This window comes from Harpegnathos saltator, unplaced genomic scaffold (genome assembly GCF_003227715.2).
Source record: "Harpegnathos saltator strain DR-91 unplaced genomic scaffold, Hsal_v8.6 scaffold295, whole genome shotgun sequence".
Classification (NCBI taxonomy): Eukaryota; Metazoa; Arthropoda; class Insecta; order Hymenoptera; family Formicidae; genus Harpegnathos; species Harpegnathos saltator.
This window is the reverse complement of record NW_020230089.1, coordinates 689,685-715,505: the sequence shown is the minus strand read 5'-3', so window position 1 is coordinate 715,505 and position 25,821 is coordinate 689,685. Positions and strand designations below refer to the sequence as shown.

Here is a 25,821-nt window from a genome sequence, read left to right as displayed (position 1 = left end):
CGTTCTGCCTTCGAGATAGGACCCTCTCTGATCCTTCTCTCGCGTACCCTTTTCGCGTGCTCGCGCCGTGCGGAGTGCCGCCGCCGCCGCCGCCGCCGCCGCCGCCGCCGCTGTCGGTGGGAACGGCACAGAAGCTATTACTCGGCGGAAACTTACTTTTCTCGGTGAAATTACTTTCACGAAGTATCTTATTTCGTCGTCGGGGTGCGCGCAAGGCGAGGAAAAAGGAGAGAAAGGGAGGGGGATGGAGAGAGGGGGAGAGAGAGAGAGAGAGAGAGGGAGAGAGAGAGGGAGAGAGAGAGAGAGAGAGAGAGAGAGAGAGAGAGAGAGAGAGAGAGAGAGAGAGAGAGAGAGAGAGTTCGTTGACGGTTTTCCAGCCACGAGGAAGTGGAAATCTTGGCGCTGCCGAGTCTCGCCGAAGACGTCTCGCCGCGCGCCGTAAGAGACGCGGTATTCCGTATGCGTTTTCGTTTGTTTGCTGACGAGACTGTCGAGCTGAATCGCACGTTTGTCGCACACTTCGCGGATTGGCGCGGACGCGCGTGATTCGCGCCGTGGGTCTCTCTCTCTCTCTCTCTCTCTCTCTCTCTCTCTCTCTCTGCCTGTCTGTCTGTCTTCTTCGGCTGAGCACCTCGACGCCGGTGCGGAGCGGCCGCACCTCAGCATCGCGAGATTCAACGCGAATTTTATTCGCGTGCATACATATACATACACATACACACACATACACTTGCTATAGTTTCCAAGTTCTTGATAGGCTATGGCAGTGGCTCCGTAAAATTGGTTTCAAAAGTGACGCTTTGGGAATATGAGGTGTCCAATTTGCCTTCTCCGTGGCGCGTGAAGCTTGAAAAAAATTGAAAAAAATTCATTTTAACTGTGGAATTTTCCGAGTTCGAGGAGAGTTCCGTAGTTCCTCGGCCTTGGCTATTTTCGCGTGAAAAGAGAAATTAAGAGTAGAGAGGCAGTAACACACAATGCAAATGTAGTTGTCGTGCGTATGATAACACAACAATATAGTATTAAAGTAACAACGAGAGCTGAGCGAAAATGAAATAATAACGGAATAAAAATGAAATCATAACGAAATAATAATTTAAACAAATAAATATCGGTATGAAGCCGGCGATATATGGCGAATGATGCCATGATTGCACCTGCAATCATGGCATCATTTTCAAATAAACTTTCAATCATCTCGGCGTTGGCGAGAGAGCGAGAGCCGGCGTAAGAGAGCGACGTAAGGCGGCTCGCTGGCTCACGATTGAGCCGGCGAAGCCTAACGCGAAGGATCTTCCGACGCGAAGACGCGGCTCCACCGTTTGTCGAGTTTAGCATAACGTCAGCGTCGGTTCGTATTGTGCTCAGACGTTGCGTACGGCCTGTTAAGCGGCTTGACGTTAATTATTTTGCTTGACGGCAAGAATACCACGCCCGTCGCAGTGGCGGCTGTCGGTATCGAATTATTATGTAACAGGCTCCGCGGCTCGGCAGGTGCATCGTGACGGTAATACTCGTAAAACGCGGCTTCAGCCGCCCGGCAGCAGACGCGCGTGATCCCGCTGTGAAACTTTTCACAGATCGACGCTCGCCGCGTTTCTTTGCGCGTCAACCCTAATTATCGCTCTTATCATTAACCTCCGCTGCGATCCAATGAGCTTGCTACAGCGATGCGGCTGAGATCTCACGGCTTTCCGCCAATCTACCCTCTGACACGTACGAAAAAGTTCTGCTTGGAAGACTGTAAAAGCCGTCCCGGGAAAAAACCGCTCGGACACCGCAGCGGTTATTAATGGACTCTCTTTCGACGAGAATATACGGAAGCGTGTCCGGACGATCGTGATGTCCAACTCGAAATCTGGGAACACGTGTGTATGCATGTGCATGGGTGTATATGGGCGGGCGAGTGTGTTGTTAAACGATAAAACGATATTTCTGGAGCGGACAAACAAACGTCGAGCGGTGACGCGCTTCGACGCTCGCGAGCGTAGCCGGCGCGCGAAACGGATACGTATCTTTTGTGACATTTGCTCCTTTGTTGAGGCAGCGCGGCGTATTTTATTATTGAAGCGCGTGCATCGATTACGCTCATAACCAGTTCAGTTCAGTTGTCAAAAAGCGCCCCCGTGTGCTCGTTCGCGAGCGAGCGAGCGAGCGAGCGCGTGCGCGTGCGCGTCTGTGAATACCACGAAATATAATCAAGCCCGCAATCAGAATCCGAAACTGGGTTAGAGGGGCTGTAATCAGGATACATTGAATTACACCGTTATCGTGCTCCGCATAATGTTGCATAATGTAACGTACACGATCAATTATGCGACGATATTTGTGCTTAATTATGCACGTAAGCCGGGAATTCTCACGCTGATATCGACAATCACTTTTCGGCTTGCATACGCGCGCGGATTATGGATATACGCCGCTGCCGATTGCGCGATTGCACAGACGGCCGATTCCGCTGATCTGTTAATGATAATTAACGGAAGCTTGAGCGCGTTCGAGCGCGGAGGGACGGTCGTCTCTGTAAAATTTATGTATATATATATATATATATGTATATATAATATATGTGTCTGTACATATATATGTACATGTCGCTGGTTCTGCGCACGAGTCGCGCGTCTCGTTTTGATCAACGCGACGCGCGACAACCGACGCGCGATCGATCGTCGCGGAAAAAGGACCAGATCAATTTGGCGCGCTCGCGTTTTATGGTGCGTATAAATTAACCGGAAATATAGCCTCGACACGCGACGGAACTGGGTTAGCGAGTGTTTTTTTAACCGTACATTTAGCTGTAATAGAGTCCCTTAACATTTGTCGAGTCGGAATTTGCCGTCGATGAATTTCAGAATACATCCGCTAATCAATAAGAAAGAAATGTTTGTCGTAGATTATACAAAAGCTAATTATTGTATTAGGTACAAAAACGTTGCGAACCTTATTGAAAGTATTGCAATCTTTCATTGAGTACGCACGCGCATTATCTGTTATTCATTAATTATTCAAAGGGGCGGCGACAATGTATGAAATCAACGACCGATATGAAAATGCGTTTCAATGAGATTGTGAAATAATCTGTCATTGTGATAGCTTTACGTTAATGTAATCCGACAAGGAATATATATACGGTCATAAAATATGTAAATAAAATATAAACACGGTTATAAGATAAACAAACAAATACAAGTAAAAACATAATAATATAATAAGTAAATACAAATAATAATATACAAGTAATAAAAAACGTATTAAAATATATAATATAGTAAAATATAATTATTCTAAAAACGATAAGTACAAAGTAAACAAGTACAAAGTAAATAAATAGATTTACATTATAAAACATATTGAAAAAGGATATTTATTATTTAATAGTAATTCCGTGCACAATTGCATAGTGAAACAATTGTAGCCGGGAGAGAGGGAGAGAGTGAGAGAGATCCATTTTCGCATAGTAAGTGCTACTACAATGTTAACAATAATAACTGCACGAGTACATTGCTGCCGCCGCTGCTTTTTTTTGCCGGGCCAAAACAGAGAGCTAACGCAACACCGAAATGAATTATAATTTTAATGGGAGTAATTTTTTTACTCCTTTTTCCCAGCGTATTACACCGTGTGCTAAGTCTGTAAGGTCGGTTAATGTGCACATACGCGTTCGCACGCTTTAACGACGCATGTTCGCACGCTCGCCGAGTCTCTCGCCGAGTTTCCACGCAAAGGGCAAATCTGCCAAGAGGGGAAGAACATCTCTCATTAGGAATTCGCGAAGCGCGTGATCGCCGTCATTTGCATCGCCGTTCGTTCGGCAGAGGCGCATCTTCGGCTCGCCGTGGCTCGTTCGCAGCGCCCCGGCGAATCACGCGATTTTAATTATCGCGCGTTAACGTCATAACATGGCGTTTAGTGCGGAATTATACTTGCAAAGAAATCACCTCCGCGTCGATTCGAAAAATTATCGGTCGCCATTCATCCCGACTCGACGCTATTTCGCTCCATGGTATTCTTCTTTTCTTTTTTTTTTTCATCCCCTCCGGCAGTGAGAATTAATTCTCTCGTGGCCGTCCTTTGCGAATTCTTCGCCAAAGGCGACCGGGTTACGAACCGAACCGAACCGAGCGAAGCGGAGCAGAGTCGGTCGGTCGGTCGGTCGAGGGTGAGATTCGGCCGCGATGTGGAGAAAATAAATCGAGCGGCGGGTGATGAGCGGAAGGAAAAGGAGAGTTCTTCACGGCAACGTGCAGTGGGGCAGGGGGCTAGGGGTGGCTCGGGGTGGCTCGAGGTGGCTCGGGGTGGGTGTATAGACGTGAGGAAGAAGAAGAAGCGTGGAAGGATATATCCACTTAGCGAGAGGGCAAGAGGGACACGCGTGCCTCGAGATCGGAATGAGGTAGGGGAGAGTGTCTTCTCGGAGTCGTGGCACGCGACTTCTAGCTTCCTCTTCTTCTTCTTCTTCTTCCTCTTCCTCTTCCTCTTCCTCTTCTTGTTCTTGTTTGCCGTCTTCTTCTCTTCTTCTTCTTCTTCTTCTTCTTCTTCTTCTTCTTCTTCTTCTTCTTCTGTAGCGCCTCGCTTGTTCCACGTTATTTAAACTTCCACTCTTTCCGCTGTTGTTATTGCTGGCGCTGTTACAGTCTCCATCACCGACGTTGTTGCTGTAACTCGTAATCTCCCGTCTTTCTCGCGATGAGAGTCACACTCCCGCTTTCTTCACACCCACACATACGTTCGTGCGCCACCCCCGCGCGTCTCGTGTTTCCTCCCGGAGATCGACCGTGCGCCGGCTTCACTCCTCGCGATGGGTCTCATCTCTCCCGGTGCTCTTTACGTCGCAGCCGCTCTTCTTTTACGGCTCTCCTCGCGCAGGCAGGACACCGGCGACGGGCGTCGGAGCCGTCGTCGTCGTCGTCGTCGGTCTTTACGAGACAACGCGACGGCGAGGCACCTTCCTGACTTGCCGCTGCGTTCGACCGCGTTGGAAAAAATAATTGCTCAGGCGAGAAAGAGGAAGCGAAGAGTGGTGGAAGGGACAGGAGGAAAAAGAAGAAAGAGGGCGGTTGAGGGCATTGCAGCGGGAGAGGAAGGTGGCAGGAAGGGAAGAGCGCGGTAGAAATGCCGCGAAAGGATACACCGGTCGAGCCGGAGGAAATAAAGCATTTCGGTGGGGCGGGGAGGGCATAATTTTCGTTCCTTCCGCGACCGTATTTCGTGGAAACAATGCGCCCTGGGTACCGCAATCCCGGATGCAACCGACCCAGAAAACACGGCTGGGATTACTGTAGAGAGCGCGCGCGCGCGCGGCTACGCGATAGCTCGCTCTCGCTTACCCCGCGGTGCCTCTCTCTCTCTCTCTCTCTCTCTCTCTCTCGCCTGTCTGTCTGTCTCTACGTCTCCGGATCTCAGCGTGTATCCGCCTACTGCGCGCACGCGATTACTCGCGGGTCCCCAGAGGCCGCGGAGGAAGAATGAAGGCGTACGACGACGGCGTTGGCGAGACTTTGGTTAACGCGAGGAACGAACCGCCGTGAAACGCGAGTTGTATGCATAGATGCATGGATGGATAGAGATAGATGGATAGGCAGATGGGTCGTGGTAATGCGAGGGAGAGAGGGAGAAAGGATCTCACGTGTGTGTGATACGCGGATATCAAAATTTATATTCTTACTATCGGATTATTCCTGATAAGCTGGCAGAGAATGTTCCTTCCGTCGCGGACTACGAAAGATTGATTTATGAATAAATCTCTCTCTCTCTCTCTCTCTCTCTCTCTGTCTGTCTGTCTGTCTGTCTTTCTCTTCTTCTTCCTCCTCCTCCTCCTCTATTCATTTCTACTGCACTTCGCTGGCGTAGCCCTTTGATTCCAGCGAATCCTTTATTACGGAAGCGGCCTCTGACATTTATCGACCCGCTATGACATCGAACGCCTTTCCCGGAATACGCACCTGCCGCCCTGTATCCTTGAGACAAAATCATCCTAAAGATAAAGTCGCGCCTCCGTCGTGCAACCTTCCTCTCCCCTGCCTTCCCCCGCAGCCGTCAAATTGTCGCAGGCTTAAATAAGTAACGAAGCGGCGCGCCGTCCATGTCGATATATCGTGACGCGCGTGGCGCGTCGCTCGAATAAAAGAGCCTATCAATCCCCGATCAAGCACGCGCTTGCTCGAGTAATGTCAAGGTCTGGCGAAACAATGTAGACAAGTGGTGTACGGTATCGCGCGATCGACCGTCGTCTCGCTGTCGGAAGAGTGTCGTCCCTTGATATCGATTCTTCCTGACCGAGAACTCGCGTCGGTATTATTGGCATTATTTCGAAAGTTTTAGAAGGGGAGATATTATAGATTCGGACGTTGAATCTTAAATTATTAAATGTTTCATTCGGAATTGCATGTCTGTGTGAAAAAGAGCGAAACATGCAATCAATTTTTTCAGGGAAACTGACGCAAGTGTGCCACATTTAAATATATTCTGTTTTTTTTTTTTTCTTTAATTTCAACATTAAACAAAGACATAATAAGTAGTAAATAAATGTACTTGCTACAGAATTGCGCAGGAAGGAAAGAAATATCGCGATATGTGTTTGACAGATATCACTTTAAAATTAAAAAATTTTAATGTCATAAACAGTAATTCATTACATTAAATTATCGTATTATTTTATTTATTATCGTGATCATATGTAGAGCTTTACATTAACTTTTCTGAATCATTGTCTGATTTTCCTACATTTGCTCCCGGAAAGGTTGAATGCACTAGTAACGTTTCCAACGGGACGTTCATTGAGATATCATCCCTTGAAATTATCGACCAGAAGCGGCCCATGTGCATCACGTTTCACCTCCTTCCTTCCCAAAACCAACACGAGCCGATATTTTCGGTTTTCAGAGTTTAAGCACCAAAAACACACGTCGATACACGTGTTCGGTTGGCGATGCGTCGAGTTAGTCCGCGGACGACTCCGCCGACGTGTCGATCGCGCGGAGGAAAACCACGAGGAACGGACGGGATCGACGGCGGATCGCCGGGTCCGAAGTTCGCTCTCGCGGGCGACGTGCAAAGAACGACCCGGCGTTTTCCCCGGGACCGCGTTTCACCGTTGCCAATATATTTCGCGGCAGCTCCGCTGTTGGAGCGCGAATGCTCCTCCTACATACGCTTGTCTGACGGGGTGGGCCCGGCTTTCTCGCGAAAGGCGAGGCGAACAGCTTCGCTCGGAACGCACCCACCATTTTTCCCGGGCCGTAGCGAAGTATGTGCGCCGTTGGGTCGAGTCGAGTCGAGTCGCGTCGAGTCGCTTCCTGGCGCGGCGAGTCAGCAACTTCGCCGGGCCGAAGTATGCCATTATCAAACACATCCACTACGAAGTTAGACAACTTCGATGGGCGCCGGAGAAGCGCCGGGCGAGCGCGAAGAAGCCGGCTAAAGTTGGCCGATGAATCTGCCGGGAATAGTCTTCCAACGTTTCATCAAGTTTGCGAGGCGCGAGAGGCGAGACGCTCTGCGCGCCACGCTGCGCCACTCCGCGATCCGGCCCGTTTATCCTCATTTTTTTTCCACACGCGAATCAGACGCGCCCTTTTTGCACACGCGTCCTGCACACACAGGCGGCCCGCCCTCCGGCGCAACTTCTTGCTGTGCAGCGAAATTCCTGAGCGAGATATTATGCGCCGCGGGACGAAGCGCCGACACGACGGCCGGATATGCGCGCGCGGCGGGCCTGTGTTTTATTGCCGCCGGCGGCGAATAAATATGCGGACGTTTCCCCGTCGCGGCCGTAAAAATGATAAAGAAGGGTATCGACTGTGCCCAACCACCTTGAAATGCTGAAATACATATGGAATACGCACCACCGGCTTCTCCTCGCCCTCCCCCTCCCCCTCCCCCTCCGCCTCCGTCGCCGCTGTCTCGCGGCCGTCACCGCCACCGGTGGCCGTCTTTCGATTCGTCTGGAATCAATGCGCACATCTCCGTTCCCTTCTGCCGCCCGCGATGAGGCTCGTCGCGTTCGCCTTCGACGGGGTCTCATTCTGTGTCGCTCTCGAACTCACTTCCGCCGGTGACTCCTACGGAGCGCGGCTGCTACGGATGAAACTTCTCGCCGTCGGTCATCCTGCCGGTTGTTCGCGAGCACTTCGTCACGCCAAAGTTACCGGAGGCCGCGAGGACGCTCGGACTTTAGTCTCCTTTCTTGGCCGAAGTCGTCAATCGTCGGAACGGGCGAGGGGGAAAGTATTCGTGTTAACGGACAACGGGGACCGTTTATCCGGCGAAATTGTTCCAGGATTATCGCCGAGATGCCACGCGTATTTTCGCGAGTTGGGACGACGCGGGGACCTCCCGCGCTTACCTGCGGCGTATCGCTCTCGGGACATTTCTTGCGGTCTAATTGAGATCCAGCTCGCGATTTGCCGAGCGAATTATGGAGCCTGATTCTGGAAAATACCTGTGCAACTTCTGCTTCTTAGAAGCGTGAGCTCTCGAGCGCGCGGGACCAAAAGGCAAATCTGAACGGATCCCAATTGGCCTTCTAGTTTCTTCAAACAGTTCTTTGGTTTTTTCTACTTTACGTTACGATTGAACAAAATATGAAACATTCTGAGAGAGTACGGGCACTTTCCATATATGAATGTATAAAAAAACGTATAAATACACATACTTCCGAAGCGTTTCGAAAGCGTTCTTCATTTTTCATTTCCCTTTTTGTATTTGTGTGATCCCAATTGGTCTCATGATGGAACAACCCATTTCAGCACAAATTTGGGCGTTCCGTTCGAGATCAATGCTGTATCAGGGCAAATCTTGAGAAATTTATATTGTTGTGTGTTCGCAGGAGCGGCTTGCAGAGCGACATCGAGGATGCAGTAAGAGGCTGTCGGCTTCGCGGACAGGAGTCACGACATTCGGTGAGTGATTGACTTGCTCATGCGGTCGAACGCTTAGACGCGAAGTGCTCTCGACGATTTACTTTGTCATGATCGGCGAGCGGACGAGCATGTACGAAATCGAAAACACTCAGAGATAGACACATGCGCGCGTGCGCCCGCGAACTCACATATAGATACACATTCAATTTCCGATACCGTAGCTTATTCGCGCGTTGAAAATTTTATGAGCTGAATCAAAGATCCGAGGTTTATATAAAAATCTATGGAAACCTCTCCTTGCGCGCGCTCTCCCCCTGCGGCGACGATTTCTGGAAGAAATATTCGTGGTCGAGCCACTTCGGCCGGTAAGTGCAGCGACCGTCCCTCATGAATTTCATAAAGTTTCATCCGTCCTGTACATCGGGGGTTTCACGAGGCCCGTGAAAATTGGTGCCATTCGACGCTCGCGTAAAGCTTCGTCCAAATCGAAATCTAAGCTGCGCGCTGTCGTCCACATAGTGTGTGTGTGTGTGTGTGTGTGTGTGTGTGTGTATATAATATGTATATATGATGTGTATGTATATATATATATATAATATATATCCGTGACGCGCGTACCCTCACATCCCCCACCACCACCAACGACCGCTGCAAATCTCGGTCGCCTTTCATGTTCAAAAACGAGGTTACGCCGCTACGGCGGTCGCTATATGACCAATCCAATCAACTCACCTGCGAGTGAGCGGGCGAGCGAGCGAGAGAGAGAGGGAGAGGGAAAGAGCGAAAACGAGACTTATAGCGCGAATTTCATAAAGGGAGAACGGAGGGTGCCTTTAAAGCACCCCAAGTGGAGATCGACGGCGGCTCCCGGGTCGATCCGTGCCGCGTTGTTTTCCGTCCGACTCGGCCTCGTCTTACCTCGACCGAATACGAGAAAGGGGTGTTGCTTCCCGTCGGGCGTGAATCGTTAATTATGTGAGGGAAAATTATTATCCTTCGCCAACCGAGGCGGAGATCGGACTCGTAATGCACCCCTGTAGGGCGAGGCGCGCCTATCTCAAATCTGTTTTCTTTTTTCACTTTCCGTGAATTTGTTGGAAAAATATAAGACAACATGAAGAGAACGTTGATAGATATGGCGAAAAATAAGGGTAATTTAGAGGAGAATAATTAATGTTAGAATTAATTTTAATCGTTGGATGAAACGTCGATTTGACGTGAGGGATGATCATTGTATTCCAGCATTTTTCTTTTTTATTGCCCGTGAATTTGTTAGAAAAGAAATAAGATAAAAAATTTTGGCTGCTGTGAGAGACATCGGAAAATAAAAGAATTGGAGGGATAATTAATATTAGAATATTAGTCTGCGGAATATAAAGTGTCGATTCGACATGGAAGGTGACTATTTTGCAATGTGTCCCACGTAAATTAAATGCCCGGAAAATGGCACGTACGTTATACGGTAAAACAATTTATCGGGATGAACTTTCGAAAACCATACACACACACACGCGCGCGCGCGCGCGCGCACACATATACATTTATCCACGCTTAGTTGCTATAAATTGAACGCCAATAGCGTTCAAATAATATCATATATCGTGATTATATTACTTTCGCAGATAAATTTATGCACTGTCATCTATGTATTCATACGATAGCAAATGAATATTTATCCAAACCTAGCCCGCTGCATTGTAGTTGCTCTATTTTTCAATTGAGAACCCAAATTTAAAAACCGCAGTGACATCTTTTCGCATATTTTAATGATGACAAATTTGTGTATCACAGTACGTAGATCTGTCTGAGAAAATGTTATCAGCAATGTTATCAGCGATGTATGACGTTTACGTAAACCTGTTTGACGTTAAACTTCTTTCGTCGACGGAGATCCCTCCAAGGACATTAATTTCAAATCATTTGGAGTATTTTCGTCAAAATTCGTGTTGATAAGTCGGGGAAGGTTTTCAGAAGTTTACCTATTCATCGTTCCGTAAAGATTAAAATTATCACGCCCGACGTGCAGCTACGGCTTTTACTAACCTGTCGTTTCTACATGATTCTTAACAGTTCATTCTTAATTCTTTATTGCATCAGCCCCATTATCCTCACTCGGTTATCCACCATCAGGGTCTTTGACGTTTATTTTTATTAAAAAAAGGAAAGAAAAGAAAACGTGCTAACCGTTGCCTCTCGAAAGCACCTTTCGCGCGCCTCGCGGTGCGCCATTTAATTAAGTTTATTGACGCAGAATACGGAAATGAAATTCGTCCCTTCGTGCCCACCGCGTTGCATGTGACGTACTCGCAGCTTGATGATATCTAAACGACTCGCTTTGATTATTTATTAGCTCGCCTTTTTCTCCCTCCGCTTACTCTCCTTACCGCTCCTCATTCTCCCTCGCTCTCTCGTTGTCATGCGACACGACGTCTATTCGGCGCGATGAATGTCGCGCGTTATTGCGCGTAGCGTCTACGGTTTTTCGTGTAAAATTCATTCCCCTTTATAACGATAATGACCCTCCGTACTACGTCCGCTCACTGAATCATTCATGACGACGGCGTTGGGGTCAGGCTTGCGGCGACTTCTCGTCAGCTGCCGTGCGATTACCGTGCATTAGTACTACCGGGACGATGTCTCGCTCGCGCGCGCGCGCAAGCGTGTCCTTCTCCTGCTCCTTGGCCGAGGGGAAGAGGAGGACGGAGAAGTGTCTTTCACAGAAGATGAGAAAATACCAAAAACTTGCCGGAAGCTCTTTCCACGCGAGCGAACGAAAATGTCGTCGCTCGCGTCTCCGTCGCCGTCGCCCCGACGCTTTTTTCCGAGATTTCTCACGTCGTTACCGCATCTTCAAGTTTTATCGATCTTATTGGTGCGGCGTCCCGCCGCCGCCGTGCCGAATGTTTTTCCAATATCCGTGACTGGATTTCGCGACGTGACAAATGCACCGCAGATAAATCGCGCTCATTATTTACCGGCCGATCTCGCGGATATATTTTATACGTCGCAAGAAGCGAGATATATCCCGGCGGCGGTGTCGCGTTCGCGATTATACCACTTCTCGGGCAACTGCATCGGCAATAATACGCGACGCTCGTTCCCCTCCCGTCACCGAGATTGTTATTTCATCGCTCTTCTCTCTCTCTCTCTCTCTCTCTCTCTCTCTCTCTTTCTCCCGTGCCCCAGCGCACGCGAGCCTCGTTAATTGGCGCGAGTTCGATTCCGCTATATTGTAATTTCAGTCCCGCCTCGACCGTTCGAGTTTGGCTCGGCGGCGGGCTCAAATGAGCCCAACGGTTTAACAAGTCCATTCGAGGCGGCAGATACGTGAGAATGAAGTGCGAATGCGAATGCGGAGGCAGGCTCTCTCGAGAGGGTGGAGGCTGCGCATCGGGGATTGCGTATCGTAACGCGGCCGAATAGTCCGAAGTTGGAGATCGCAGAAGCCAATTAATGAGCGCTCTCTGTCCTCTACTACGGTCTGCCGCACGCTTCCCTCTCCCCCCCAAAGGGTCGCCCTTTGCACAAGGACGACCCTTTCTGAGATTTCTGTCTGTTCGGATAAGTCGGGAAAGTGTGCAAAACGGACGCAAAGCTGAGTCTATTGCGAATGCGTAAGCGAATTAGAAGTTCTTTCGCGAGCAAAGACAGGGGCGGAGTGAAGGCGGAGAGGGGGTTGGACGGAGAATCCTTTCGGAGTTTTCTCGCCCCGCGGACTCTGCCGTGGCCAGCCAGCCCTCGTCCGTGTTTCTGAGACCGACGGAGGAGAGCCCCGGTGAATTTATCGCGGGTATACGTACTTGCTCTCGCACGGGGGTTGTTTCCCTCGATTGATTACGCCACGGTCTCGCGTTACGCGTTCTCACCTTCTCGGGGAAGAACCTGGCGGAGAAAGAACGGTTGATTTAGTAATTCTTAGGAGAACTTGATAATATAGGATTATGCAAGGTGTAGTAGTTAATTCTTTCCGATTTTTGACAATTTTCCATCTTTATTTGAAATCCAATAGAACAAGATTAATCAATGAAATATTCTCCGTTGTTATCGATGAGATTATATCATTTATTGGGCAGTTGCCGAATCCTATCACGATAAAAACTTGAGGCTATAAAGTCGTCGATGGAATCCCGTACGTCATCAACTGTCGAGAAATGAGTGTCAGACAGTGCGTACCACATCGACCGAAACGAGTGAAAATCTGATGAAGTCAAGTCTGGAGAAATATGTACGTCGCGTGTGGGAGAATTTCCCAGATGTGAGATGATTTCCTTTGTGTTTTTTTTTATGCTGTATGCGGTTTAGCATTGTTAGACATTAAATGGCCTTTTTTTCTTAAGCTTGCATCGCTCAAACGTGTCAATTGCTGTTGGAAATTCTCTGTTTTAATGATTTTACCCGGTTCCAAGAGCTCATGGTACAGCATACCCTTCCAGCATCCCACTATGTATAGAGAAGAACTTTTTTTCTGAAACGTTTGGGTTTTGCTGTCGACGTTGTCGGTTGACCAGAGTCCCATGATTTTTAGCGTTTAAGATTTTCATACATAATCCATTTTTCGTCACCGGTTGCGATTTTGTGCAAAGGAATCTTTTTTTGTTGTCTGGCGGGCAAGATAACGCATGTGATCAGTCGGTGATTTTTGTTGTCGATAGTTAGCTCGTGTAGAACGCATTTCCTTTCTTTGTGTATCTTTCCCATACGAACAATCGCGAAACGTTTTCTGGCTTATTTTCAGCTTTTCCGCAAGTTCTTGTTGTTGTATTAGCGTCGTTTTTTCATTCAGTAGATTTTGCAACTCCTTGTCTTTAAATTTTATTAATTGACCAAGGCGTGAAGGTTGGTCGTGAAAATCAAAATCACCATTTCGGAGACGTTCAAACGAGTTTCGGCACGTACGATCAGTTACAGCACTTTCATCATAAGCGCAAATTATTTTGGCTGCTTCAGAAATTTTTGTTTCAATGAAATGCGCATCACGTATCGAATATGCTTTTTGTTGACAGGCATCGTGAACACTTGATTTGAGGTTATTAAACGCCAAATCATATGTTATTTCGAAAAATTAAATGTCAACACTTTAAAACCGCAAAAGAGCGGGGGAATGTTTCAATTTCAAATTTTGATAGGAACTATGTAAATTTCATCGGAAAGACTTAACTACTAGACCTAATAATCATTTCCGACGTCACATGCAACTATTGTATATCTTCTTATTATTTTGACAAGAAAGTAATGATGTCGATGTGCGTTTGAGGTTATTACGATAGTTTTATAAAAATGGTCTTTCGACTATAATTCTTTTATTATGCAATTACAATTATTGCAAATTGAATTTTCTCCTCGGTGGATTGACACATATATTTAGATGCGTTCAATTCTCCTCTTCTCACTCGATCATTGTCGGCCGTGAATTAACATGCAGCTCAAAATCCCAGAGACACCTCGACAGATGTCACATTTCTGACATTCGAGAATTTCACAATTCTCTTGTGATTTTAATAAAATCACCTCTGGAAACAGACTGACACGTTGCCGCGAGGGTCATCGATGACTATTACCGTAATATGACCGTTATTGTCTCTTTAATTTACGCATTAACATCAGTAATCACCATTATTAACTTGCAAGTATACCAATTGCAATCATCAACTGTGTTCGGAGAACCGCCCGCGCGGCCAACGGAGGGCAATGGAACAAAGCAATGACGGACGACATAGGACGACCTCGAGTCATATTTCGTCATTGTGATAGTCCAATCGACCGGTTAGACTTTCATGTAATCAACGACGTGAGATCGACGCGACGGTCGACATATTAACAAACAAACGAACGATCGCGAAAGCTCGAGAATGCGCGCTCCGCGGAGGTTACAATGCAGCAGGGGCTGGTTTTCCGATGTTACTCGATGTTATCCCGCGACGCTCTCGCGACAACATTGCGCTGCTGATTCACGTTGCGAACGTCGGCGTGTACGCTCGCCGTTGTCGTTGTCGTTCGTGTTTCACGTTGACACCCGTCGTCGTTATGGCCTCTTCGCGAATCGTGATCAATCGGCGGACAAATAGATATACGGACGACGGAGTCGTGATTAAAATTGATTTCACGGACGACATGCTTCACAAGAGAATTTCTTTCGTCGTCGCCGTCGCCGCTCCATCTCCGGGGCGGCGCGGAGAGGGACGACGGGCCTCGTCGCGCGATTGCGCGCGGATTCAAATAGAAATATACCGGCGCAGATATATATGTCGAGCAAGCTGTCGATGTCAGTCCAATCAAGCCGCGGACCAGCCCGGATTATGTGTCTACGAGCGAGTTCACGTCGGGAATTTCTATCTCTTTCTCTCTCTCTCTCTCTCTCTCTCTCTCTCTCTCTCTCTCTCTCTCTCTCTCTCTCTCTCTCTCTCTCTCTCTCTCTCTCTCTCTCTCGCTCTCTGTCTCCCGCTCGCTCTTTCTCTTTCCATTGCTCGCGCGCCGTTGATGCGAACCACTCGCTTCGATATATCGGTTGACCTGTTATTATCAGAAATAATAAGCTCACAGCTGACCGGCGGTTCTCCCGTGGGAATCACCCTATTGGACACCCGATGACGATCCTCCCTCGCGACCGCAAATACAGATATCGCTCGTGCGCGGGGGTAGCGAGAGGGAGAGAGTACTTGACCGACTTTTCCAATTGGCCCTCGCTAAGCTCACCCGATCGGACAGTGCGCGGCAGCAGCCTTGCGCTCTCCGCTTCGCAGACCAATAATATTCCGCGGAACGTGGCTGGCGACCGTAGGAAGCGCCTTCGGGGACGCGGTGATCCATGGGAAACGCTGGGCGAAGGTGGTCGGGATCGATAAGAAAAAAGGGAGAGGAGGAGGAAGGAAAAGGAAAAGGAGAAAAAAATGAGTGGGAACGTGGCACGTTTTCCCGTGGCTCATGCGCTCGAGTCTCCGCGGGCGAAACCTTAATTATATCCGGCGGACGTTGCAGTAATGAGAGAGAGAGAGAGAGAGAGAGAGAGAGAGAGAGAGAGAGAGAGAGAATTGAGAAAGGAGAGAGAAAGAGAGAAACCGCGCGCGAGCGCGCGCATCTGTGTGTGCCGTATTACGATAAATAATGTCGATAAGAAAAAAGCCACGAAGACGCACAGCCCGGCACAGCACGTTCTCAACGCGGTTTCGTAAGCGCAGCGGCGGCGGCGATGGCGGGGATGTTATTTCGCGGCGACGCCGCTCGGCTGCGGCCTCTCTCCGCTTTGGCTTCCCGTTTACCGACGCGCATCTCCGCGTTGTAATAGCGTTATACCGCGTCTCGAGAACGGATTCTCGCCGGGGGTATCGATTTCGTGTATTCTTCGCGTCTGCTGTGTACCTACCTGTATACGTACCCACGTACCTAGCCATGAGCGCACACGGACGTCTCTCGTTGGCTGTCTGCTACGTTGGCCTCTCCCCGTCGTCGTGCACGCGCGCGAGAGTAGATAGATTTCCCGTTACGCGCCACTCGCCGTAATAAGACGCCGGCGAAATCTCCAAGAGTTTAACATAAATCCGGCCTTCTCTCTCCCTCAGTCTCTTCCTTCGCGACACGAGCAGACATTCCATCTCGGCGGATCAAAGAACCGATGTAAAGCGGGCCGCCGCCGCCGCCGCCGCCGCCGCCGCTGCTGCTTCTCGTGCTTGCTCGCGCTCAGGATATCGCTCTCAAGCCGTGGTACGCGAGATAGATAGAGACAGATAGATAGAGGAGCGAGAGAGGCAGGCGAGACAGAGAGGGGAGCGTACCGTAAGATTTTAATGATGGCGGCGTTAAGCTAAGCCGTAATCGTCTTATTTCCGTGTTAAATCTCTTCTTCCTCTGGTCCTTATGCTCCGGGAGCGCGGAAGGTGCCGCGAATACCGGGTGATATGACTGGCACCATTGTTTCCAGCTTACACCCTCGGCTATACACGGTTATAAGCCGGCGCGCGGCTGGCGCGAGAAACGCGCGAATTAAAAGCCGCTCCCTCAGGATGAGCCGCCGCGAGCTGCGGGGTGAGCTTGACCGACCAGACGGGATTCCCCCGCCTGCCCCTTCCGCCTTTCGCCCTTTCGTTGTCGTCGCGGGTTAACGTCGCCGTTACAAATGAAAACAAACCGCGGCGGTTCCGCGACCGCGGCGCTTTAATGCATTCCTTTCTTATCTCTTTTTATCTCTGTGAGAAAAGGGTAAGAAAGTCATTCCGTCTCATTTACAAATATTATTTAGTCAATTAGTTGCTAATCAACATTGACCGGTGTTTGCGGTTTCTCTTCGTCGGAAGACGCGAGGCGTCGAAAAATGTTGTATTTTATTTTCTAACATCATTTTCACATATTTCCGAATATATCTCTAATATTGTCCAATAATCTTTTTCGTGGTGTTTTTTTCAAGTCAACAATTCCATTTACATCTGTTTTGCGAGATACACGTCTACCCGGGTAGACTTTTATGATTGTCACGGTGTGAAATAATCTATGATGGAAGCTTTACAATTTTTTAATTAGATTTCCGGCGCAAAAATTATTGTATCGAAGTAACCATTAAATTTACGTCATTGAATGATTTTTGGTAAATTTTTGGTCATATTGATACGCGGGAACTAACTAGAAATTATCCTCAGAGTTTCATATTATACTTTACTTGACATTGTCTTGAGCGAATTTAATTTTCTTGTATTTCTGTTCCGTCGTCGTCCCACGTGAGAAATATGAGAGTCTGTATGAACCAGCTGTAAGCTGGATACGCAATCTTCGCACATCGATTAGCAAAGTTGCCGTCAAACTTACACGTGCACCTGTCCACCTCGGTACTTTTACTTCCGATCGAATCGGCACCGCTCCCGGGAGACGGTAGTCGCCGTTCGCTTTTGATTCTAAGCGACGAAGGCGTGATATCAAGTGACAAGTGCGCCGTACAAACTAGAGTTTCTCGCGCGAGAGACAGGCTGGATCTTGTTGCGCTATTAAGACATCTCGGTGCGCCTGCACTGTCCCGGGGTTATAATTAGGGGAGAAGCGCTGCCGGAGGACGACACAGTGTAATATTAAACAATATATAACGTAAACGCAATTACGCTGCCAAGTATACAACGCCAAGTTTCTCGAGAGCGCGGCGAGTTGCGCGAATAATCCGATCGTTCGAGCGCGTTTATTCTAGATTAGAGAAACAGAAAGAGGGGGTGGGGAGGACAGAAAGGAAGATCAATTAATTTTCATGCGCAAGAAACTCGCGTTATTCTTCGAATCTTTTTCCACATCAATGGCGTCGCCGTTCGTCTGGATATTAAAAAATCTCGCCAAGATACACTTACTCATTCCTCAAGATATTGATAACTTTAAATATTGAAAACTTTATAAACGAAGGACAGGGCGAGGAATTACTCGATCGCGATTCTCGCGAGAGCGTTGTTCCGTCCTATCATTCTTCGGCGCTCGTTACCGAGCGCCTCGTTAACGACAACTGCGACGGAAAAGGTGTCGCAATTGGCACGCGCGAGCGGCGAATTAACGCTGCGAGTGACAGAGTCGGCAGGATTATCGACGTATCGGCGACGAAAGTGCTCGAGAAAGGCAGGAGCTCGTCCTTGCCGAGGATAAGCGCCGTAGCACGCGCGTCCCCGAGACGCGTGAACTTCACTGCTCGTTCGTGAAGACTCTGACTAAAGTAATAATTCTATCACGTGGCCTCGCCCTCCCCCGCCACCGCCAGTTTCATTTATTTATCACGCGACGGAAATGGGCCAGACGCGCGCGCACGCGAGCGCGATTGGCGGAACCCTCGTTCATCGTACGTATGATTGCGCAATCTCGGGGTGTGTTACGCTTATCTCGAGTTAGCGCGCGAGAATGCGCGCCATCGAATCAGCCGCTCCGTGCACGCCTCTCCTCGCGAGTCTTCGCCACTTTTCTCGTTGCCGTCGCCGTTTGCCGCACTTACCGAGATCGAGATAAAAAACGTATTCGCGCCGTGAGAAAGGAAAAGAGAGCGGAGAGGAGGGAGGTAGGATAATTTATCGGGCGCTCCGGGAAGATTCGTCCGAAGCGCAGCCGGAATTTGCACGCAATAAACTGGTACGATTAATGAAAACTTTACAACGTTAGGCTGAATCTCGTAACAGCACGCGCGGAGTCCACCTGCAGCCGCGAGAGACGAGAGTGACGGGATCAATGGGAACTTGTTCGTGGGAACGAAAGTTTCGTCTCGATGGGTGACTGGTCGATCGCACAGATCGTGCAGTCACCCAAGAATACACTCAAGGATAATTAACTGTGTCAATCGCTTCGACGATGTCGACGAACGTAAATTTTATTCGGCGCGTGAACGCAATTTATAAATTATCCAATTTACAAATTTATAAATTTTCTAAACACTTTTTCGCACGGTAGCGACCGTCGATTTTGCCGATTCCGCCGTGACGAAGTGAGCTTTTGAACAAAAAACAGACAATTAAGCGCTGCAAATGTAAGGGGCGGCAGAGGGAGATAGGGAGAGAGAAAGAGAAAGACCGAAAAAATCTCCGTTCCAAACATCCAAGATTCAGGCGAAATCGCGGCAGGTGCGCCGTATAAAGCAGGAAACAATCGCGAGGGTCCGCCGTACACAACCCTCTTCTCTCTCTCTTTCTTTCCATCGCACAGAAAGAAATCGTAACGGCCACGAGATCTCCTTCGCTCGCTCGCTAACGCGAATCTAGATGCGGCCGCGAGATACTCCCCGTGATCTCGTCGGCGTGTAGTGGCCCGACACTCGTCGTCACCGTCGTCGTCGTCGTCGTCGTCGTCGTCGTCGTCGTCGTCGTCGGCGACGGCGGCGGCGGCGGCGGCGACAACGAGGGGGAGATCGAAATCGCCGATCTTCCGAGGGTAATCCGGAACGATTCCGGTAGCATTGTACGTATACGTCGCGTGGGTCGTTCACCGCGATCGTGCTGATTCCTTCCCGGCGATTTCCCTCCGGGGTGTAATCCCGGACTCCCCATCGGACGCCGTCTCGATCGATTTCCCTCTCCCTCTCTTTCTGTCTCCCGATGTCCGCCGGCCGATTATTAGATCGTCCCGCAGGCTTGCGAGCGGACCGACGGAGGTGATGCTGAGGAGGTGATGGCGGCTGGCTCTCGTCGCGTTCGCACGTTTCTCCTCCAAGCGACCGACCGACCGCCCGCTTTATGCGCGTCGACGTAAAGTTTCGCGCGCGCCTCGCATCGCCGACCAAGTGCCGCCGAGGGAATGCCGGAGAGAGAGAGAGAGAGAGAGAGGAGCTTTCGCGTGTCGAATGCGCGTCCACCGAGAGAGAGAGAGAGAGAGAGAGAGAGAGAGAGAGAGAGAGAGAGAGAGAGAGAGTGAGAGGAAGAGGGGAGGACAACAGCGCTATGGTTTCCGCCGCAATCTCTTTGTACGTCGCCGCCCGAGTGGATATCGGCATGCCTTTACGCGACGTACGATCGAGTACGGGGAGGAAAGGGGGAAAGAGAAGAACGGGGGAGAGGACGAGCAACTCGCGTCCTTCGCGGGAGGTCGCGAGAACCGCAAATGCAGCCCCGCTGCTCAATGGTATTTCGCATTTTCGCCCGGAGCGTCGTGTCAAAATATTTGAACATCGCGCGGTGAGTTGATTATAACAATAATCGACTCATCATCAATAATCATGATGTGCGCGGATATTTAGATACAATGTGTGTGCGACCGGCAGTTCCGGAGTGTTACGTGCGCGATCACAGCCGCAATTGGTTCTCTCTCCTCCTCTTTACTGTCCTCCTTTTTACTTTACCCGTTCGTGCCCGCTAATATCGCGGCCGATTTTGCACGCGGGATTTGTGTTTACGGCGCGCCGGATAATTTCGTTTAAGCGGCTGCTACGGTAAAGCGCGCGGGCCCTGCCCAGCACACACCGTAAGCCATTACGCGCAGCGACTTGCGAGATACGTTTAAGCTTTAAATCCACAAAATATGTCGCGTGATAGTGGCGAGCGGCGCGACTCGCTAATAGTGTGGCTTGAAGATTACATAGCTTTTGGCAGCGTGAGCTCTCACCGCACGAAGCAATCGCCCCCGCCCCTCCCCGTGGATAGGTCAGAGCCACCAGATTCTACCCGCCGCTATCTCGCCACCGTCGCCGGCTGGCTTGCCGGTGAGATAAATTTTGCAAATTGCCGCCGGCACGTCCCGCATTTTGCTCCATTATGTCGATGAACCGACGACGACGGCGACTACGACGTAAGCGCGAATGAGTCCCCTACGTCGGGGATCGTTAACCGGTCTTGAAAGTTGAGTAGACTCGAAGAAATCCGCCGTTATTCCGCGTCACAATTTTGCGCCCATCCCGGCAAACGCGCACGGAGGGAATCATGATAGTCAACGGTTTATTATTTATTGAATGTCACAAACATTGGTTAATCATTGCTTTCTATATTCTCTATATAGATTATCGGCCTTAGAATCTATTTCAAATCTGGAAAATATGGATTCTGATAATGCTCTTTGACTCGCAAATCCCATTTCTAAATCTTTTCAAACGTTTCCTTGTGATCTTTGTTTATGATTATTATTGTACCGGATTTAAATTTAAATCTCTCTTGAGACATAGTATTATTGGATATGTTTCTGTTATTCTGCTTTTATGCTGCGTCATTAGCTTTTTCAAGATCTACGATTCTTATCGAGAAAAAAGAAAGCAAAAAGTCAAGAATTATTAGTACAAAATGTTGTTGTCTTATCTGCCCATATTTTTATCAATATATTAATATATTAATTATTTAATATTCGTTTATCTCGCATATATTTTATCTACAATCGAGTAAATCTCATAGTAATAAGAAATCTGTGAGCTTTATGTAACTGAACTTTTATACCAAGTCTGTGCACATAATTTATATCTGTCTCAGAACTATATAATGGATTTTGTTCCCGTATAACAAAATAAAGAAATAAATAAAACACATCGACACATTGCTCGCAAAAATTGAGAGTGAAGATCGAACACAGATAGAATATCGGGACGATCAAATATTAAACAACATCGAAAAATACTGGAACAGAACCTGGAGCCATTTTCGCCATTTCTCATCAGACCCTTCAAGCCTCAGCATGAAAAAAAATATGGCAGTAAATAAACTGCCATCATAACGATGTCAAGGTAGAACGACAGCCTGTGTGCTGTGTTGTATCCCGCGGCCCTGCATTAATTTTTCAACTTCGACGGAATTTGCAGGATTAATGCGGGAAAGCGAGAAATTTCGACTCTGGTACATTCTTTCTACGTGACGCGGCGGAACGCGCACGAAGAATCCAATAAATCCGGCGCGAATGAAAACCAGCGAGCGAGCGAGCGAGCGAGAGAAAGAGAGAGATAGAGAGAGAGAGATAGAGAGAGAGAGAGAGAGAGATCGGCCGGGATTTCTCCGGTCGCGTTCGTTAAAATCGAACGTTCGCGTAATCGCGTAACGTTGATTTTTCCGCGCGTAATGGAATGCAAACGTATACAGGCACGCTCGCTCGCTCGCTCGCGCTCGCGCGAGCGCGAGCGCGCGCGGCCGCGGTAAAAATTGTAGGTTTACGCAGCGAAGTGATCCATTTGACTCGGTGTTGATTTATCCGTGTTTGAAGTGAAAGCATTTCCGGCGATAAAATAAAATTCCACGGCTAAAGTACGTCCGATACCACCTGCCATATTGTTGGACGCGCGAGCGATGGACCGCGGTAATAAATTGCCAACGACGATCGCGCAATAATTCATCGCACTTAACGAGACTCTCCTTGGCCGACCTTCAAACGACTTTTCCTCCCCCTTCTCTCCCCTTGTCTTTCTCTTTCACCACTGACCTCGTGAGGAAATTTGCGATCGACGTAACGATACGATCTCCCCTCGCAGAGCCTCTCTCTGGTCGGACCTGCGATCGATCTCTGCTCGAATCGAAGCGTCAAGCAGCTGACGCAATTACCGCCGACCGCTTACCGAATTACAAGTCCAGCCTCGCCCTCGGCTCAGTGCTTGTTAGGCTAATTACTTGTAAGTGGAACCGCGCGCGGTCGTAACGAACCGCCGCGGCGACCGGACGACTCTGCCGCGGAACTTGCCGACGGGTAAACACGTGGACTGGCGCGATGTCAGTTGGCTCTCGGGGATTCTTCCTTCCTGCTCTTCCTGCCCCTCCTCCTCCTGTCCTCCTTGTGTCCAGGTTCTTCTCGCCTCTGTCTCTCCTTAGCTCGCGACCAACCCCTGTACTTCATTGCTCTCGCGGTGCAATCTTTGTTGGCCGAGCGGCAATTTCACCGCGTCGCGGTGTGTCTTCGCCGTGTAACTTTTCGCGAGAAGCAATCTCTCGCTCTCCCTCGCGCGACGACAACTATTGTCGTCTTTGTGCGAATCTCTGCGCATTGGCTTGCCACTCGTTAGTCAGTTATCATCCGACTCTCTCTCGGTTCTCGTCTCGCGTTGGCAATGCTATTTCTCACGAGGCAACTGGGAAAGTTGATGGAAAAGAATGAAATATTAGAAAATATTCGGCGGGTTATGATTGAATAATATTCATATATTATTAATATCAATATATATTACAGAGAGTACAGAATGCCTCATATTTAGATCTTAATTTTACCTGGAGATTCCCTGAGCAATTTGGGAAGTTTTTCTCATCGAAAATGCCGAAAGAAGTCATTATTTCGAAGATTCAATTTTCATTAAAGTTCATTTAAAATTGATCGAAGAAAATAATTTTATTATCCAGTTGCTCGTTTAAAGATTAGTCTGCGTCTCGAAAATTATCGAAGCTTTGATATTTTCGTCGAGAAGATATAAACTCAAGAACTGCTCGAAGAACTCTCAGAGTAAAATTAAAATCGCAAAATCTGAGACACCCCGTGTAATACATTTGTATATTAATATTCGCAAAAATTCCAAATATCCTTCCTCCAAAAATGCTTTCAGCACAAAAGATCTGAAGCAGTTGTCGAAACTTTTCGTAGATCCTTGATAATTTTTCGAATCCCCGTTCCTCCCCTCCGTTTCTCTCTCTCTCTCTCTCTCTCTTTCGCCCGAACACTTTCCACTTTCCTTGTCCGTCTTTTTTCCATCCTACTCGCATCCTCGGCACGTGTCATCGATGTAACCATCACGGGAGCGAGACGAATCGTGATGGGATTTACAAGGAGCCGAGCCGGGGGATACACTTATTCGAGCAGTTCGCCGCGGCATTCGCTCGGGGCCGAACTTTTAAGCGAATAGACTGGATGCCACGGTGTCGCGGTCGGGAATTATTGTACTGTGCGGTTTAGGATGGCAGCTCTCCGGAGAAGAGAAAGAGGAAGAGGGAGCGAGAGACCTTCCGAGACGAAAGTCATTTTACCTCGGCTTCTCGTGCGAGCGCTCGACGCTCGCGTCACATGATGTGCTTCGCAGATACGCGCGAAATTGTACGCACGTATTACGCGAACGCGGCGTGTTCATGACAAGCACCGGCGCATTGAAGTGGCCGCCCACGCTGAATAACAACCACAATGTCAACAACTTGCGCCCATTTTCCCTCCGTGTTGTAGCGTCGTGTTTTATCGCTGCCCCTCTCGTCTCCTCCCTTCCTCTCTCTCTCTCTCTCTCTCTCTCTCTCTCTCTCTCTTTCTCTCTCTTTCTCTCTGGACATTGTCGAGGCGAAGCGTAAGCATAAGCGTAAGCGGCGCCGCGCGCACACGGCAATTGGCTCTCGTGCGATCATTGGTGATAATTAAAAGTTCATGTCAGTCGATCCTTATCGTCAAATATCGCGGCAACTTCGGCGCATTTTTGCCGGCAATAAGTGTGCTTCCGACGAAGCAATCAGCGGAATTTCGCCCGGGGCTTTTGTGCCCGCGGCCGTTACACGGCGAAGGTGCCGGCGCGATGTAAGCCGCGCTTATCGCCGGGGCAAACTTCAAAGTCGTTTAATGGCGAAACTAATTACAGCCGATGTCGCTACACTCACTTGCATGGGCACGGCTCCTGGATTAGCGTGACGTGCCCTGCGCGCACCCTTCACCTCCTTCCCTCTTCTCCGCTCCCCTGTCCATGCCGCCCGTCGCGACTTAACGTCGCGAGAGAGCGAGAGAGAGAAAGCGAAAGCACGGCACGCAGCTGTACGGGATGATAACGGGCTGGCCTTCGAGTTTCGAGGCCTGGAAATTGAAAAACTTGCCGTCGCGCTCCTGGCTGACCGACCTTAATGCGTCAGGAAGTGGCTGTCGTGCGCGAGCACATTTGTGATATCGATAATTCCGTCCCTCCCCCTCTCTCACTCTCTCTCTCTCTCTCTCTCTCTCTCCCCTCCCCCCTTTTCGTTCTTTCGCATGCAGTGTGTACCACGTCATCCTTTCACGATCCTTCGACGACGATGTCGACGTCGACGTCGGCTGCTGGAAGGATCCAATCCCACGCAGCGAGAACGGGCGGGCGCGAGCGAGCGCCTTGAATAAAAACGTGTCAGGAATTCGACCGATCGCGAACGTGTCGGGAAAAAATTCTACGCCATACAGATGTGCGTCTGCGTCTTTCTATGTGTATTGGGGGGGAGGGGGGAAGGGTGGTCTGTGCTTTTTTCGCGCGCTCGGGGGTCGCGTGCTCGCGACAGGGAGTGTCTTCACACTTCGCGGACGGCTGCGACGAAGAAAAGCGACGCAGGGCTTCCGAACGCCACCGCGGTGGGTCATTAATTTTTCGGCTGCTATTTCCGTTGTTCGCGTTTCCGTTGTTCCAGCCACAACCCCCTGGCCGGCCTAAGTTAATCTTATTTTTCCGCTCGAACTCGAGCAAAACTGCTGATAATTTCGGCGCGGCCGTCAGCCTCGTCCAACGACTCCGACGGCGGAGGGCTTTTAACGGAATTAACCTAATTACTTTCGAACGTGGAAGTCGTTAAACTGCGACACCCCCGCGCGCGCGCGCGCGTGCACCGAAGTAATCCTAATGTTTCGAGAAACGGCGCTGTTAAAA

At 49.2% G+C, this 25,821-nt stretch overlaps 1 protein-coding gene across 1 annotated transcript in view; it reads left to right on the top strand.

Moving 5' to 3' along the window:
• The window catches only part of Ddr (discoidin domain-containing receptor 2), a 320,014-nt gene that overhangs the window by 65,806 nt on the left and 228,387 nt on the right, over window positions 1–25,821 (top strand). The window contains exon 2 of the mRNA XM_019843972.2: window positions 8,828–8,900. The gene's annotated coding sequence lies outside the window, so the exon portion shown is untranslated. The remainder of the gene's footprint in view (window positions 1–8,827; window positions 8,901–25,821) is intronic.